The sequence below is a fragment of the Acyrthosiphon pisum genome, chromosome A2 (genome assembly GCF_005508785.2).
Source record: "Acyrthosiphon pisum isolate AL4f chromosome A2, pea_aphid_22Mar2018_4r6ur, whole genome shotgun sequence".
Classification (NCBI taxonomy): Eukaryota; Metazoa; Arthropoda; class Insecta; order Hemiptera; family Aphididae; genus Acyrthosiphon; species Acyrthosiphon pisum.
The window spans coordinates 12,242,783-12,262,529 of NC_042495.1; the positions used below are offsets into that span (position 1 = coordinate 12,242,783).

Genomic DNA, 19,747 nt, shown 5'->3' on the forward strand with positions numbered 1-19,747 from the left:
CATAGACATTTGGATAATCGAGTAACGAGCATAATAATTATATTATTTTGCCCCGACGACGCCTTCTACAGGGGAACACCTGTTATAATAATCATCATTATACCTATTGTTCTTAATCTCACTCGGGACTAGTTATTTGAAAAACGATAATGCCGAATATCACTCACTCCGTCAATTAGACGGCTCGTAACAATATATATATATATATATAAATAACACAGTTCGATGAATCACTATAAACCATGTATCATTTATTTTTTATTTTCTTCCTCACAGTTCAGGACTTCGGGTAATTGGCCGCAGCTATATAATAATATTTTGTCCATGACCCGTAATTAACCGAAATTATACCTCGGACGAGAAACATAGTATAATAGGATATACATATACGTATATACTGTACTTGAGTATAAGAAAAAAATATGCATCTAAATACGTTATTTGTAAAATGTAAAATAATATTTTGGGCCGAACGTACAATTACGATTATACCCTACGTGTACCCAAAAACACTTGACACTAATTATAGGTAAAAATATACACTTATTATACGGTAGTATAATATTATTCTAATATTATATAACGTGTTTTTAGCTCGTACGTGAAATTGCACACAATATAGGCTAAAAATTATATTTCATGATATATACCTCGTTAACTACTAACCGGCAACAGTCATCCATAACAGATAAATCATTTAAACAGTTTATTACAAAACAAGTTTGCAAAAGTAGGTATATTATTCAAACTATGAGTAAGTCGTGAGTTTATATTAGAGCGTTGGTATCGAAACTAAATGGATCTCGTTCGGTTATTGAGCTTTCAAATTTTAAAAAACGAGAGACCCAGACCCTTTTTAACAGTAGGTATTCCTATATAGGTACTACCTAGATTGTAGGTTTCTAAAAAAATATTTAGTGGGCTTATAAGTTATAATATTTATTTATTTTTATCCTTAGCCTCATAACATCTACGGCGGGTATAATATTAAGAATTATAAAAAGTTTAAATTTGAAATTTTAGATAAGTTAATTCTATAATTTATCGCGTGATTCGTGGATTCATCTATGATCAGTACTGTACATTATTTCCTTTAAGGTGATTCGATACCGTGATTTTCTGTTCTTGTCTAACACACGCGCGACATAATATTACTTACGAACTTTCAAAGGAACGATTACTTAATCGTTATATTATATTTGTGATGTAGGTATATGGAATAATATAATATAATTTATAATATTATAAGAAGTTGTTAAAATAGACAATAATTTATTAAGATAATACATTATTTGTATCATATTGACATATTAATAATCAATATGATATATCATAAGTCATAGTGTAAGATACTAAGATGTACACTTCACCTATACGCGAGAGTGAGCAAGACAATGAAACGTTGACTTCAAGTTTTTTACTATTTATTAAAAAAAAAAATGTTAATAGTTTTTGAATAATAAATAGATTTTGTAACTATTTTACGTTAAAAAAACACTATGTTTATAGTTCTTACTTTATTAATAGCCACATAGGTACAATCTAAGTGTATAATAGTAATAAGTTTGCAATATATACATACTTTAAGTAGACATATATAAACACAATATTGTTTTCAATAAATGTTGTTTGATGTTATTTTTATTCAATATTAATGACATTTCTTGTCGACATTCCCTTAAAAGTTAAAACCTTTTTAAGGTTTCATAAATTGTCTCATAAATTGATCTACAACCTCCTGTGTTTTAATTTTCCAGTACATAGATTTGGGGTATATTTTAAAATAGGTAACAATTATTAGCTCCAATAAAAATAATTGAAAATTGTGTTACGAAGGATACCTAAAACATATTATTGTATGTATAAGATATACTATAAAAATTTAGCCTTTTTACCGCGACCATTTTCCCTTACTAACCAATATTTTCAATTGATATTTTAATTAAAAAACAATTCTGCCCAAACGAAGTTGCCCAAATTTTATATTCGGCAATTTTATTTTATTAATTCAGACGTCAATAGTTAATCACGTTCAGTACAATCATATGAAACCATTTTTACATATTACGTAAATTATAATATATTTAATATTAAAATAAAAAAAATGGAAAAACAAATTTGTTTGACCAGAGTTCCGGAACGACACACGAGCGGTTGGTCAATATAACTAATATAAGATAAATAAATTATAAGTGTACATAATAATATCACAAACGTGTGTACATGCGCACGCGGGTATACTACCATTCATTATTTCGTTGGACGGGTTTAAAAAGAGACTGTCGTTTCATTATATTTTCTTCGATTCAATGGGTTTTAACCGAGTCGAGCCTTGAATGAAAAAGTTTTTAAACAAAAAAAATACTATATACACACATGTCGTTCGCTAGGTGCCTAGGTATTATATACACCGCGCGCGCCGCAAAAATTGTCGTGCACCTATATCCTACACATGTAATATGTGTATAGAAAGTCATCGGAAATTCGTTGGGATTTCGTAAACATCACCTCACCTCTTCAATGCATACACACACACTGCAATTTACAACGATTACCTGAGTAGTAGCCTACTTGCAGTTCACCATACGTAAATTTTCATTATTCATAAATATTATCCAGTTGGCGTACATATTATACACATTACACAGCGTATATAATATACCTTTATAATAATAATATGTGTGAACCGTTCTCATATTCCACGCGTGTCTGTCTCCCTCCGTCTCTGTCGGGCCATAATATAAATATATTATATATAATATGGTTGTTTTTTTTTCCACCGTATTATAATATAATATCAAATAATATTCCATCGCGTTAATTAATCCGTACGTATCTCCAACGCGCTGGAAGTTATGGTGGATAAGGGCGGAGAGGGGATGGGGAGGGCATTAAACGCGACGACGGTGGTCGTCGGAGACTGGCGCGGACGCGAGTGACTGGCGTGGACCAAGTGTGCGTAGTGTCTGTGTATAGTAAATACACATGTACCTACTACACACCTACATCGGGTTGCGTAACGTCCGCATATGCGTGTAAATGTATACACGACGATGATGATGATGATAATAATATCATTATTGTGTGTAATATAGTCGTCAGCGCCGGGATGACTCAAACACAAAATAGTAAAACTGGTTTTAATTTTTAATTTTTTTTTACGTCACCCATTCATCCGTTTTACGTGCTGCGGGGTTTTCGCGTGACGAAGGACTGAAGGACCCTCATATTGACCTCAATGTAATAATATTATAATATGTATATCCATCAAATACAGGTAGGTATGCCAATCCAATGTAATATTATTATATAATATAGTATAAATCACAAACCATATGGGTACGTATATTATCTATGTGGATATGTTACGGTAAATTACGTAAAACGGTAAATAAATATATTCACGTGATTAACGTTATTGACCAAATACTTATAGTTAATTATCGTTATAAGCACTATGAACTAGATATTCACATCGGGCGACGGGCGTGAAGTTGACAAAGAGCCAAAATGACGTTGGTGCATATTGCAAATGCTTGACTCTTATAGGGTTTAATGTCCACGGTTTTAATAAGCAGTAGGTACCTATCTTCAGCGGCCAACGCGAGACCCTGCAGTTTCTCCAAGTTAAGGTCTTTAACAAAACGCCATTTTTCTGGTTTGCCGAAGTCGTGGTGTAAAAGATTTGGAGTACCTATACACATACTTTCATGATTATAATATTATTGGATTTTGTCCTCGATGAATCCGTTTCGCCCAGGGCCTCGCAAAAACTAGCAGCATTGGCACTGAATTCTAGGTGCAATGTCTGCTCATACAATTATTATATAGCCATATGGAATTACGGGAGGTACAGCAATAGCCATATAGGTGTATTCACTATTATACGATAGATATAATATATGCGCATGTATCATATGTATTATAACACTACATACGCACAAGGCGTGTATATAATATACAATCGATTTCCGGTCGACAGACGTGTATATATCATTTCTGGTGCGCATTATTATTCCAACAGAAAAGAAATACAATAATAAAAATTATTATCATTATACCTACAGTATAAATTATTGTACGTACGTACATATATATATATATATAGTATATACCTACTATGCATTATACATATTATATAGGTGAGGTAGTCTTACTACCAGCAGCTACTCTACCCGTACCTATATACACGTATATACTATATAATCGTATGCGTTTTGATACACCTAGTGTGATAATATAATAATAATAATATTGGAAGCAGTCGATTGGTCCGTTACGGTTGATGGGCGCCCAACCGCAATGTAAAGGGCCACTTTCTAGACGGAACGTGATCGTTCTGCCGGTGAACACGCGGGAAAACGCGGCGACGGCAAACATAATAATAATAACAATAATATACATACACATATATACATATAAGTTTAATCATCCACCACTGATGACTGATCTATATTATTCTGTGCGCCGTAGTTGTTCGATCCCGGCGAAAAAAATATCGGAAACGCGACAACCCTTATTCTTTTACTTTCATATTACTATACTATTAGGAATAAATACTAAGTCTGAGCGCCACTTACACTACGCCTATATAATATATCATCGAAAACGACACATTTAACAGTATATTTTCACATTATACTATGGATGAAAACATTTTTCATACATATAAACTATGCCGGGGGCCATCAACGAATTTATATAAGTTAATAGATGTCATGCAAGTTGATTGAATAATGAGTTTATTGAGCCTTTATAGAATTGACATAAATTTGGTCTGTTAATTGCCCCTGCGCCTGGCTGCGTAATGCTTATTTTTTCGAGTTAATTCTGTATTTTTATTACCAAAAAAGTAAACACTGTGACCTGTGTTGGAATTGTACAATAGTCAATAAGTAAATATTGTGATTTATATACATTTTAACTGTGAATTATATAAGGAGGGAAGCCGCCAACCAGTTATGGAACCCAACCTAGCTAATATTAAATTAAATTTTTTCTATAGTTAACTTCATTGATGATTGATGTACCTACTTAATTATTCAAAACGTTTAAACGTATTAACCGTATTTACTAATTTTTAAACAAAATAATTAATTTAACTTAACTGAGTATAAAAAATACTATTAATTTGTGTAGACTCATGTACCTACATGAACTAGGTAATGAAAAGTTCAAAAGTTAATTTTTTATAAATATTAAATGAATACCTATATATAATATGCGTGTGTATAACAGTTTTTGTAGGAGTAAGGGGAAGAAAACGATATGTATTAGTATTAAACCAGAGTTACAATAAAATATTTATTACAATATTATACAAATACAAATATACAATACTATACACTATAAATATGTGTGCTATAATGTGCTAAAGAAGTTGCATTGCAGTTTAATGACAAATAACCGTGCGACTTTCAACGAACAAATAATTTTTTTGTGATATTGATATATAATAATATATAATGGTATCTGGTAGTTATTGTACAATAAAATGTGAATTAAAAAATATAAACGTCCAGATATTCCGTTTAGCAGTGAGAACTATGATAATGATATAAATAAACAATTATAATTAAAATTAAAACGTTAAGTAATATGAGATACAAACGCGTATTTTTAACAAAATGTAATTAACTGCGGTCAAACTTGTTTCGTGTGTCCTATTCCGGATTATATAATATACACAATATTGTACCTCTACATAAAATAACGAATTTTCCGCGACATAACTATAAAAGCTGTTACATAACGATAACGTACGAACAAATTTAAAATAATGTTTACTGATATGTAAATTAGTTTGTAGTTGAAAATTGAATGTTTAGTAGTTAAGACTTGAAAATATAATATAAAGTTTCTCATAGGTACCTAAATGATAAGATCGTTCTTACAGAAATCGAAAAATATCAATAATATCTATACAATTAATTTTTTTATATATATCTGTAGTTAAAAATTGGACGAAATTGTATATTTTAACGAAAAATAACAAATCTATCATTATAATATTTTAACTTTAATTCATACTACATAATATTAATATATTTATATTGTAAGAACCTGCAATTTTTCACTATTACGTAGGTAGGTAAGAATTCTTATATTTTCTACAGACAATGAAATCTTCAAAATATTTATACATTTTGATCAATTTACAGTTTTCACCACTATCTTATTATACAATTCTAAGGTACTTTGAAAAACAGGGACGTATTTAGGGGGGGGGGGGTGAGTGGGTACCAACGCCCCGGGTGGCAATTTTTTTTGGAATTAAGGGGCGGCAGCATTTTTTCGTAATTATAATCCATCATCCATTTTCATTCGTCAATCCAAAAAAAAAAATTAATTTAGATTTTGGATAGTGGCTACACTGCGATTTTTATTTTTCATGATAATATTATCAAAAGTAGTTGACCGCGTAAAATCCATAGATATTTTATTAACTTCTATCTATAAATCGCTAAGTAATAACTAATAAGCACGGGTAAAGATCCTATGGTTGCTCGACGGCCTTTCATACTTCATACTTTCACACTTTTATGTGAAAGTATGAAGTACTTTTATTTTATACTTTCATCGGAAAGATCGTTTAGTGCTCTAAAAAGAGTCAAAACATATCTAAGGTCTAGGATGACAGATGATCGACTCAATAACTTGGCGATTCTTCATATAGAGTCAGATATAACAACTCATATACAATATGATGAAATTATACAAGATTTCAGTGAGAAAAAGTCTAGGCGTAAATTATAATAATGTTATAAATTGTGTTATTTGTATAAAATGCATGGTCAGATTGTCAATAAATTTTTTTTTTAATAAGTATTCACATTTTTTTTTTGATTTGCGGGGGGGGGGGGTGTATGTAGAGGCGGCAATAACATTTTACCTGGGGCGTCAAAACTCTAAATACGTCTCTGGTTAAAAACGGTTCGTTGGCATAATCTAGACATTAGGTGGAAATATTTAAATTATTTAAATGATGATCACAAGTGTAGAAATTAGAAATGAATAAAAATATGCGAATAAAATTAAAACAATAAAATAGAAATTTAAACTAATAGATAATATTATCTTATTTTTTGTTTAATAATAGTTTATACCCTCTAGTCTATCGCCAACGACCATACCACGTTGAATACACCAGTTCTCGTCCGATCACTGAAGTTAAGCAACGTCGGGCGTAGTTAGTACTTGGATGGGTGACCGCTTGGGAACACTACGTGCCGTTGGCATTCTTTTTATTTATTACCCGTGAAACTTCAAATAATCATATTTTATAGCATCTTGGGTCCGCGGATCGCGTGTAGCCCATATTATGTTAAATTAATTTTACTTGACAGCACAGTTATGAGTTTCCCAGTTTTTCTACTTTAAATGTATAAATAATATTGTAAATATATTTAAACGATACGCACGATTGCAATTTTCAGTAAATTGTTATGTTTTCATATAGGTAACTTTATTTTCACAGAACGACAAATATTTATTTTAATACATGCAATAATATTAATTGCATATAGGTTTTAACTTGTGCTGTTTAAAAATCGTTTTTAACGAGGTAATAAGTATAGGACATAGGTATAATTAATTTAAAAATGTTACATACTAATTCCGTGCTTTTATTATGCCCATAATGGTATATATTTACAATGGTGTAGTACTAATAACGTGAAAGTGTAAAAACACTAAAAACATAATATTGTAATATACGAGTATAATGTATAGTTATTTATACGTCTTACCATACCCAAGCATCTAACAAAAATTAATGAACTCTGAACAACAAGCAAACCATAACTTTCTAAATGACAGTAATAGTAACTTATCCTATCAAAATACATAGGTGTAAAACTTTTTAGTAAAATTATATATAGGACATATCTAAGTATTTCGTATATACATTATAGTATATTGACTGAAAGTAAATTATATTTAAATAGTAAGACTTCATAAAAAAAAGTATTATGTCGTTTAATGTGAGTTGTATAACACGACCGATTCCGTATCAGTACCTAACAATAATTACTAAAAACTATATATTTGGGATAAGTACCTATAGCAAAATTAGTTTTTATAATATTATTTTTCAGTTAACACGTGTTCGGGTTGCAAGATGGTGATGTTCTATTATTTCTAGTAATTAATTATAGGATGCATCAAGATGTTCCCATCCCCTTGGATTAAACTGGTGTTATGCTTACAAATTACAACACAGCAAATTCCAAAAACGGAGACGAAAATTGTATAGGTAGCAATTTTTTGATATCACTTTGGAGTTAATATTTAATAATACAGCAAGGATCTAAAGAAATTAAATATACAGTTATAGTTATAAGCACAACACGTCGCAAGTTCTTATAAGTACTATGCGTAACATCGGGACCGTATTAAGAAAAAATGGTAAAGGGGTGGATAGTGGTTTCTTTTAGTGTACATTTCGTCAAATTATCATGTGGGTGATATTTCATTTCAAAAACATCGATTTTTTCAGTTTTTAAACGCCAGAGTAGAATGCTGTTTATATAAATGACTAAATGTGTAACAGCGTATACCGTGTACCATCGTGTAGTGTGTATACCAGGTAGGTTATTTCACATAACCCACTTAAATGAAAACGCGTAGGTAGGTGTATAAAATACAAATCTTGCGTGGGTTGTAGGTATACACATGCGTATACCTATTTATAAAATATACAAATATTCGCTCCTCGTGTATTATAATTGATACGATTATATTTCACGGTCCCGATGAAAGTTTTATATACGACGTAAAAAACGGTAGGAACATAATATTATACTATAGGTAGGTACTATTAATATTAAAATATTGTTATTACGGTGAAAATCCAAAGTTTCGAAAACGCGCGCCCTTTTGACACTTCGGGGGACGCCGCGCCCCCTATTAATCCGGCGGGCGGACCGGGCAAATCGAAAAGTTATTAATAAGTTTCGGTTGTTGACAGTGGTGTTAATTTACGCGACGCCGCCGTCGAAACGTCAGGAGCCGCACACGCACGCACACATGACGTTACATTCACGGCGGCGGCGGGCGATTGTCACAGGTTGCGCGCGACCATGTGATACGCGCGGCGACCGATTCTCGCAATAATTCCCACCCCCGAGGCCGCCGCCGCCGCCGCTGCGTAGCGATACTGCGCCAACCACCCCCAACCGCCGTCCGCCACCGAAAGGAGTATGTGTGTCTCTGACAACGTTATTAATTAATACTGCTCCGGGTACCATATATCATATATATATATATATATCAAAACTGTGTGATCCAGGACATTGTATATATATACCTACACATAATATATACCCCGACAACCCTTAGGCGTCCGGCCACCATATATATATATATATATATATATTATATATCATACGATGTGACTGCACGCGTCACACAAACTGGTCACCGTTCGAACGCCCTTTAATTTTCTCGATATTATATTATAGCAGTTTTCGAAATGCTTGATGACACCATACGCGACGATACGATATCATAATATTATGATGGAGACGTGCTATGTGGAGCGCAGTTCGTATAATCGTATGTCATGTAATAATAGGTTGTACGATTATATTAAATTTAGTAATGATATGCAACAGTACTAAACGCGCGTATATGTTCATATATTGTATATTTGCAGTATATGCGAAACGGATGAGCGTCCTGCAGTGACAGACCAACGGCGAGAAAATTCCAAGAAACTTGCTGTATAGGTACTCGGGGGTGGATTTAAAGCACTGCGATCTGTGCAGTCGCATAGTACGAAACATTTTTGGAGGGTGGCACATTTTTTACACGGAGCAAAATTGCATTCCTAGGTAGATTTAACAATTTGCACCCTGGTCAAGGATGGCAAATTTTTCTATGGCATAATGACGGCAAATTATCCACCCCTGTAGGTACTTACTATGTATAATATACCAAGCTATAATCGTATTGCAATCGTATTACTATTTTGGTTAAGATATAATAGCAGGATATAACAGTGATACTATACTGCCTACTGTATTATATTATATAGGTACTACTCATACTATTAGGTAGTAGGTAATTGAATTGAGGGATTGATGAATCGAGACACTAAGGGGACGAGGAGTCCCTATCTCTTTTCAAAATGTTTATGCGTACATATCCTATATATATTGTCGATAATATACTACTTATATATATATATATATATACTAGCAGATCCCAAATACTTATTGATTCCCGTAAAAAATTACAACTCTTAAAAAAATTGTGATTGTTCAACTCTCTTTTGGTGCCACTCAGTCACCCCGGTAGGCAATATACGAAAATTTGATGCATGCTTGTATCTACCTAATCTGCCTAAATAACCAATAATAAATAAAAACTAATTTCAACTAATTATTTCTCCTATAGACTATAACCAATAACAACCATTTATAAACAAAAATGTCCATTGTAAATATCAAAATCCTTGTTTGAGAATCTCCCCGGGTTGGGCCTATCTAAACCACTCGATCACACAAAAAATTTCATCAAAATTGGTGTAGCCGATTTGGAGGAGTTTGAATACTTACGCACGGGAAGAAATAAATTATATAGGTAATATTAAAATATGTGTATGTGTTAAATTAATATCATTCAAAAGAAAAAAAGCTTAAGATACGCAGCATAAACTGCTGTAAAAATGTAATTATACTATTTCTTAGTAATAGTGTAATATGCATGATATTTCAAACAGGTTTGCAGTATTATAATATACAATTAATATAATTTATAGGTAAGCAGTTGTACACAAAAAAATAAAAAATAAAAATGTATAGATAGTTTTACACTATTCTCATATAACGATAATATCACTCAAATACTCAATAACGGAAATTGTTTGTGGTCTGGGTAATTTAACTATAAATCCATCGTAGAAGATTTACATAAATACTCAATGTAGTGAAAAGTCACTCTAGTGGTAATATTAAATAGTATTAATTGTTAAAATGTGGTATTGTATTCCAGTATAAACTTACAAACTAAATGGTCTAAATGTCTAACACTCTAATTAGTAATTAACACGTATATCTACCATATGCCTATAAGTGTTTGGTGTATTGTAACAAAACGACTAGTTATTAATTACTATTTAGAGAACAGTTATTTTTTTTTTTCAAATTATTTAATCATTTGAATAATAATAAAATTGCTATTGAACTGCCCATTTTCAATAAATTCTCAAATTCTAATTTGTGTCGACGAGCGTATTAATTTAAAAATAAAACACAATAGGAAATCCTGACTTCTATTAAAATTTAAAACGTTACCTATTTAAATATACAAATGTCATGTTGAAATGTAGTCATCACTATCACACAGTGTCACAACATAAAATAACAATAAAATATAAAAAAAACAAAAACACACAGCACTGATGCTAATTGGCATTCATAATTTTACATACAATTTATATTGTATGAACATGCATATGAATAGTGTCATGGTGTCACATTCACATTTATTTTAGGTTCAGAGATGAAGAGTGGTGTTGTGGGCGTAGATGTTACAATAATTATTATAATATATCACACACAGTATTTACGGTTGGATTTTTTTTTAAATTTTCAATAAAATATTTTATTTAAAAAACTGTAGTGCCTGAAATATGAATAGCGACGATATTCAAATGAAGCGATGGGAATAAAAAAATTACGATTTTACACAAAATAAAATTGCATTACTGTAGGTACATAATATAAAATCTATACTCGTAAGAGATAAATATATATTGTCACTGTACGATGATAGCAGAGCTGACTAGCTGAATTATTGCTGACACCGTTCTATTGGCGTTATTTTGGATGATTATTATTTTAATTGGATTATACCTAGGTATATTTTTATACCGTATCATCATCAGTTGCATTGCATATCGATTTTACTCGACAATTTTATTGTCGTTAAATGAAACGAGGAAATTCTAGACATTTATTTTAATAATAACCTGTCGGGAGTTCATAAGACACCGTATCAATGAAACATTTAAACGTCGTTTCTGTGCACGTTATATAGGTATATATATATATATACCTATATAATATTGATGCTTGATGGTAATGAATCTAAATTGCTAACAGTCCATTAGAATATAGAATATCACTGTAATTTATTCTTATTTTTGTCCGTCAGTCGATACCCTTTATAGGAATACCACGGTCACGGTGCAATGACACCACTGACTGCAGTTACGTTATATTATAGCTTGGAGACTTAAGCGACAATCATAATAATAACAATATACCTTACGACGGCTATTAATAATAATTACTATAAAATGTGTATACTTTAAAATTTTTTTCTTGTTTTTCGTTTTTTGGATAAAAAAATCTTGGAGATCAAATTTGAGAATGAACAAAAAAATGACAAGATTGCATAATCCTAACGTCTTTAGAGGGGTCTTTGTTGTATGGCGGGATGGTAAGGGTGACGGATTACGCTTAAAAGTAAAAGTAGTTCCATCCGATAAAGTCTTATAGTTGCATAATGTATAAAAAAAAATGTTTAATGAACTCAGTTATTCTTTTTAATTTTTTTTGGAATATTTAAATATTTAAATACAGTTATTTAACTCGATAAACTGTTGATAATAAAATATGTTTAAAATAAAATTAATTTTAAAAATAGAGTTTTGTATTATTATATTATATAGCTCAAATATAAGACGTATACCTAATGCTACACATTTTTATCATCAAACATTATGAATTTTACTGTAATAATATATGTATATGGCGCAAGACTTAAATACGTATAAGACGTTTGGCCCGCTGTGTTTTGGTAGCGTATAGCTGATATTGTTTATTAGCTGCGAATGTACGACGACACAGCCCATATATGTACGGTGTATAATACGCATTCCAGAGAAAATTATTATTATTTCCGGGGGCGTGCGAGCTGAGGGTTAAGTATTGTTGTACGTCGGAAAACGTTATTAAATCGGTGGAAAAGCATCAGCGTCCTAGCCCGGCAGCCCACACCCGGCTATAACATATTATATATACTCATCCCCTATATATAAACAACCCTCCGCCGCGGATGAGTTGTCGTATATGTATAAGATACGTCAACTTTTTGTCAAAGACACACTCGCGCGCGCAACAATTAATTGTTATTTAATTATATATTATACAGATCCTGCAGCTGATATTGCGTGTACTATTTGTACGGAAACGCTGCGTGTTTTCATTTATATATACGAAAATTCCGGAAAGTTTTTAATCGGTTTATATCGTACGTAAATCAATGTTCTTATATTTTACCACTCATTAAATTACCAAGCGGATAATAAACCATAACAATCATACCTGCCTATAAAATATTTATCTTAAGAAGACGCTATACACCCGCCTGCACTGTCTCCACGTCTTATAAACTTGTAACATGGCAAATGGTATACGTTCTGAATAATCCGTTCAACTCTTTTATGATTAATATTGGAGTGAATTGATCTATAATAAAATTTAGAACTAAGAATATTATCTAGTGAACCTCATAGGTTTTTTTTTAATTTTAAAACAAGCTCAGAGTATTTTAAAATGCACTAATAATTTACAATTTTTAATATACTCGTAACTTTCTTAAAAAATAAAATATGAAAACGTATGAGGTTTATTAGATAATAGGTACTCTTACTCCTAAACTTCATAATAGGTCAATTGGTTCTTATAACGTATCTGAGTTAAATAGATTATTCAGAACGTACAATTTGGTATGGTATGCGTTGGCTAGATAGAGACAAAGCAATGGGTGTAGTGTATTAATATTATGATGTGTTCGAAGCATTGATAACGGAATAATATTATTATCTTTTCCGTATATATACTGGACAAAGCGAATTATAAACTTCGGCTGGGTTGAAAGAAAAACGTTTATCCAATTGATTCGTTTAAAGTAGGTGGTAAGTACCTAGGTACTTATACTTTTGTAAAACATTTTTTATTTCGTAACTCGTTATTTTCATTATCCACGTAATAGGTTAAAACGAATAGTCCTAATTAATGAGGTAATATTATGTAATATTTATATGCAAATGAAAAATAAAAATATTGACTAATTATGTAACTAATATAGTAATATATTTGATAGGCTATTAAGTATACAGTGTCCCACCGTATTTGTAATCATACGATACACATCCGCCTCCAACCTATTCTTTAAAACCATACCTAAATGAATATTTAATAGGAATTCCGATTTCCGAATCCATAAATCAACTTTAAAAAAAAGTTAACATAACATTTAGTCATTTCAGATTATGAAAATATTTTGTTTTGATTGAACTACATAAGAAAAAAAAGTAACTAATGATGAAATACTTGTCATATTACATATTTGTAGTGTAGTTAATAGTTATTTTGATGTATTTTTTTTTTATTCTGTAAGTACCTACCTAACTATTTAAAGTATTTTAAACTATACATTATGTTGAATCTAACTCAAAATAATACTAAAAATATATTACCAATACAATGTAGTAACAGTGTGATATTGTTTATATATTATTAAATCATTTATAAATTGTTTTGTTATTAAAGATTATAATAATAAATTAATCCTCACATTATATCTCAACCTTCCACCACAGCAAAAATAATATGTTCATGTTATAATAATACCTATAAAGTACATATAACATAACGTTATAACTTATAATAATTCTAATATAAGTATACCTTTCAGGGTGTTACCACTGGGTATCTTCCCTAATCTTATTATTCACATCACTCTTACTTGTCACCTATCAAACCTACTTATTATACTAAGAAATGTATAGATTGTAGATTACTTTAAATAAATAAAAAAAAAAAAAAAAAAAAAGTATACCTATGTTTATCGTTAATGAAATCAATTAATTAGGCTCTGCGCATGTACCCCACCTGTATACCTATTACCAATATAAGGTACTTCAGAAAGGTTCTTATATTTATATTATATATTTAAATTATGATTCACGATTTTAATGGAATTACCATAATAGTTTGTTGATATTGACATCATACTTGCAATTTTCAATTTTTTTTAATCTGCAAGGTTTTTTAAATTTTGAGCGGATCGATGAATATATTGATTTTACAATGATGTGTTTTTTAAATTTAAATTTAGTATTTTTTTTTTATTTCTGTGTAAGTACCTTTACGATAAGTAGTCGAAAAAAACCTTCGATTATCAACTTCATTATTTTGTTCGATGGAAATGTGAATCTATATATAATAGTTGGTTCATTGGGGAGGTCAAAATCCCATATTCTCATTAGTGTTCAAGAGTGCCAAGAAAAACAAAAATTATAAATCCATAAAATATATCAATAATATTTTATTTGATGGGCCAAAAAGAATGATAATTTAATACAAGGCACCTGATTTATTGGCAATAGTAGTTCAAATATATTAAAAATACATATTCACAATTTTCTTTTATAAGCATTTAAAGCTAAATTTTTGACAAAATGTATCAAATTTAAAATTTAATAATTATTTTGTAGTTAAAAATGTATACCTAAAATGTTCAACTCTTATAGCTAAAGATTAGGCATTAGAACATTTAAAACAAGGTTCCACGTAAATAGGTTATATATAAATTACTTTATTTACAATAATATCATCAAATATACTTATAGTAATATCATAGGCTGACTGACCATCTGCTCAGAATCGTTTTTCTTACACAATTATATTATATCATTGAATTCAAATTTAACACCATCCATTTCAGTTCCCCACTTTCCCACCTTTTATTTTAATAACTAATATAAACTCAACCAGCAAACAAAAAAAACCATATTCAAGATTAAGAATGTCTTAACCTAAAGTTATCTTATAAGTATATACAGAATATTTATTTTAACTGGCTGACATTTTATTTTTAAAAATACAATTTAGACTTACAGTCAGGTAATTAACGGAATATCGACATATTTGGTTTGATGGTTACCGTACAAGACGTTACTTCCAATTCAAACTTTTAGTCCTTATAAGCTATGACTTCGAATTTGAATCGATGTTTTAACATATGTAGAATTTATAAATAGGTAGGTATTTGAATATTTAATATAGTATATACCTACAACAATCGTCAAAACATATGAATAGAGGACACATTCTGTATACTAGAATATAATATCGTTACCAATTACCATAACCACGGCGACGGCGACGGTGTGCGCGTCAGAATAGATTTAGATAAGGTACCTTTATATATAAATATATATATTACAATATGATTTACACGGACGGTGGAGATTTGGAACGCGCGAACACCCTGCTGGCTGCAGTTCACCGTAGCCGGTGTATATAATATATTATTATAATAATAATGTGTACAGTTTACAGACTACGACGAGACGCATTGCCGGAAGTGCCTACTTTATACAGCCGGTCGGTGGAAGTCGAATCGACATTGGAAATGAAAAAAACCGAACGAACGAATTGAAAAAAAAAAGACGCGTTTTGTTTCTGATAACCGTTGATCCGTAAACGAACGGTTAGGGAGGCGGGAAGGGGGTGGGGAATCCATAACGCGTTCACGGTCCGCCGAGATCCATAGAAGCAAGACACCAAGAAATCACGGAGCAAAATTAGAAGACGAAGGAAAAAAAACAACATCGAATAATAATAATACACCCAGCACACTGCTGCTGCTGCTGCTGCTGGTGCAGTGTGCGAGCAGGAGAAACAAAAACAAATCGGAGAGAGAGAGAGAGAGAGAGAGAGAGGGGGGGGGCAACTCGTCGAAGGTATACACACACACATATACATATGCGATATATACTTAGGCGAGTATATATACAGATACAATATACATATTTATACTTCAGGTACGCACCAGGTATCATGCGATGCTGCAGCGAAGACGTGCCCGCCGGATCTTATTAGACTACCATCGTCGAAACCGGCAATCACACACGAATCCCGATGGACCATCGTCCGAGTCATTTGTATATATGATATACGAGATCACAAATTATCGCTACACATAATCACGCGTCTGTTATTTGAATATAATATAATATTATCATTATATACACGACGGATCGGCGTGTACGCGCATTATATTCGGACGCGGGGCAGACGGATAGATATGGTATATATATATTGGTAGGTTATATATACCTAGGTACCTGTACACGGCGCGCCGGTATTATAAGGCGCAATGACTCCTCTCCGCGCCGTTGATTGCTTCACGACTTCACGACCGAATATCACATTTATATAATATTGTGTATCGTGTGTATATATATATATATATATATATAGAGGTAATACGGACGAATTATACGTTTCGAGGAAAACGATTTATGATTTCGTAAAAAAAATACAAAGTATATAGGTAGTAAAATGTATAGTATTATTGTATAGGTACACGCGGACACGTGTGCGCTGCACGCTGCAATTTATCGAGCTCATTGCTGCAGTGCGTTATTGTATGTATATAATATATTATATATAGATAGGTATATAATGTGCATATTATATATAAATATAATACTGCAGCTGGTATCGTATTTCATTATAATAGGTATATTTATATTGTATTTTATGTACACGTTGTCGTAAGTAGAATAGTATCGGTCCGTGGTACGAACACTGCCTAGCCACAGCTGCACTGCGTACTATATACTCTGTAGGAGGTATAGGAATATACATTGCTATATGCCTATATAGTATGAGTATATAATATCCAAAACGAAGTATTACGACGACTAACCGTCGAGCCTTGTCGCTGGATCCGATCGAAAGTCAGTGAAAATCAGACAAATCTCGTGCATTTTGCACATACATTTCGGGATGCAAGTAGAATGACGTACACTATACCTATTATTATATATACCACCAACAATAATTACAACATTTTAATGCACTGACATAATAGGTTCAAAACTAATGTGACGATCAATAAATGATTACGAAAAATACACATTACATACTACATATTATATACTTAATTTGTGTTAAATAACAATATTATTTAAAAATTAATTAATTGCTGATTGCTGTAAGAAATCTTTAAAATATATTTATATAATACCTAGCACCATCTATCAGTAGGTATATTATAGAAACCTACATAATAATGTACGTAATATAATATTATTATTATAGGGTGTGTAAAGCTTGAGATACGTGTTGTTGCAATCATGTGATTGATTCCCGTTGTTCCCGGGTATATTAGTAAGTTTATTTTAAAAAAAAAGTGCATTGTAAGTGTGAACGACATAAATTGTATATGAGATTGTGATTAATATTATATATTAAAAAAAAAATATTATAATATATCTAAAAAAATCCTAGTGGTAACCAATTTGAACGTCCGTCGCATAAAATATCGGAAACTAATTCATTAGTGTTAATTTTTTTTAGGTTTGAGAACCACAATTTACAGATAATGTTCAATATTCGACAGTCATAATATCATTAGATATTATGTTTTACGCGTCGTGTGACAATGTGACATATACGAAGGTACACAGATTTACGTAACAATATTGTTGTATAGGTACGCGTGTAGTAGTTTAAAAGTGTTGTGCAAAAACGAAGAAATCCCGGTGAGTCGCTACACATCGGAATCGGGAACTTGAGAAGGTTAATTGAAAATAAATGTTTTATCAAAAAGTATGTATATGTATACTTTCACTCTCGGAGCTAGTGCTATAATGAAATGAACAAAAAATATCTATAAATTATTAGATTTTTTTGTCTTTATACACATACTGCGCGACGACCTTGTGGTTTTTACCGTTGTAATAAACTCTACAAAGTTTTAGCAAAAAAAACACGAGTTCTTATAGACTATATTATAAACATTGATAGTTTGATATCGGAACGCACACACGTTTTTATTTTGTATTTTACCGCGCCACTGCTGTGATGATAATGTGAATTCGATATATTATATGGATTAGAGAAACCGACCGCAAACGATTGCGCGAATGACTATTATATTTGCACGGCAAATTCATAATGATGATAATAATAATATAGGTATGGCTACTGAACATGTACAAGATTTTCATTTTTTTTTTTTTTAGTATTGCCCAAAATTATATGAAACATTACGAGTTCAGTAGGAATATATTATTATAAATGCGTCCATGAATATATTATATGGAATATTATGTTTACGTGTCATTGCAATTTTATTATACTGCGCAAATACTCATTTTAATACCTACCCAACATAATAATTATAATAGCGTAAAATACAATGTTAAATTCGATATAATACATTTAAATTCCATATTTTGGTTGTCGTATAAATTTAATTTCAATATTTTAATATTTAAACTGAAGATGACTGTGAAATAGAATTAACGAGATTTAGTGTAGATACCCTATCGGTTTCATGAAGAACAGATTCTTTTTATTTTGAGTAAATTAATTCTACGCATTTTCTTTTTTATAACAAATAATATTAATTTCAACCCATGTATTAACGATGGTTGAAAGATGATAATATAACATAAAATTAACAATATTAAAATGTAGCGTATTTATATATACTATATAGGTAGCCGGTAGGTATCTATATATTAACCTAAGGGCTAAGATATTATTGATTAATTATAATATGCAGTTTACAAAAACACATTTAAACAAAAATAATGATACAATTGTTGACCGAGAATGATAATTTACGTATTGTCAAAAAATATATATACAACAAACATAATATACATTGTAATGCACTTGTCAGCGACATTTTCGACAAGTTGCACAATTGA

The 19,747-nt window shown here is 31.0% G+C and overlaps 1 protein-coding gene and 1 non-coding gene across 3 annotated transcripts in view; one reads left to right on the forward strand and one right to left on the reverse strand.

The window, feature by feature from the left end:
* Positions 1-19,747, reverse strand: part of LOC100166031 (protein lozenge-like) — a 46,357-nt gene that overhangs the window by 14,479 nt on the left and 12,131 nt on the right. The gene's annotated exons all lie outside the window — the stretch shown is intronic.
* On the forward strand, positions 7,120-7,238 carry LOC115034353. The gene has a single exon (XR_003839718.1). It is a non-coding gene; the product is annotated as a 5S ribosomal RNA (ribosomal RNA).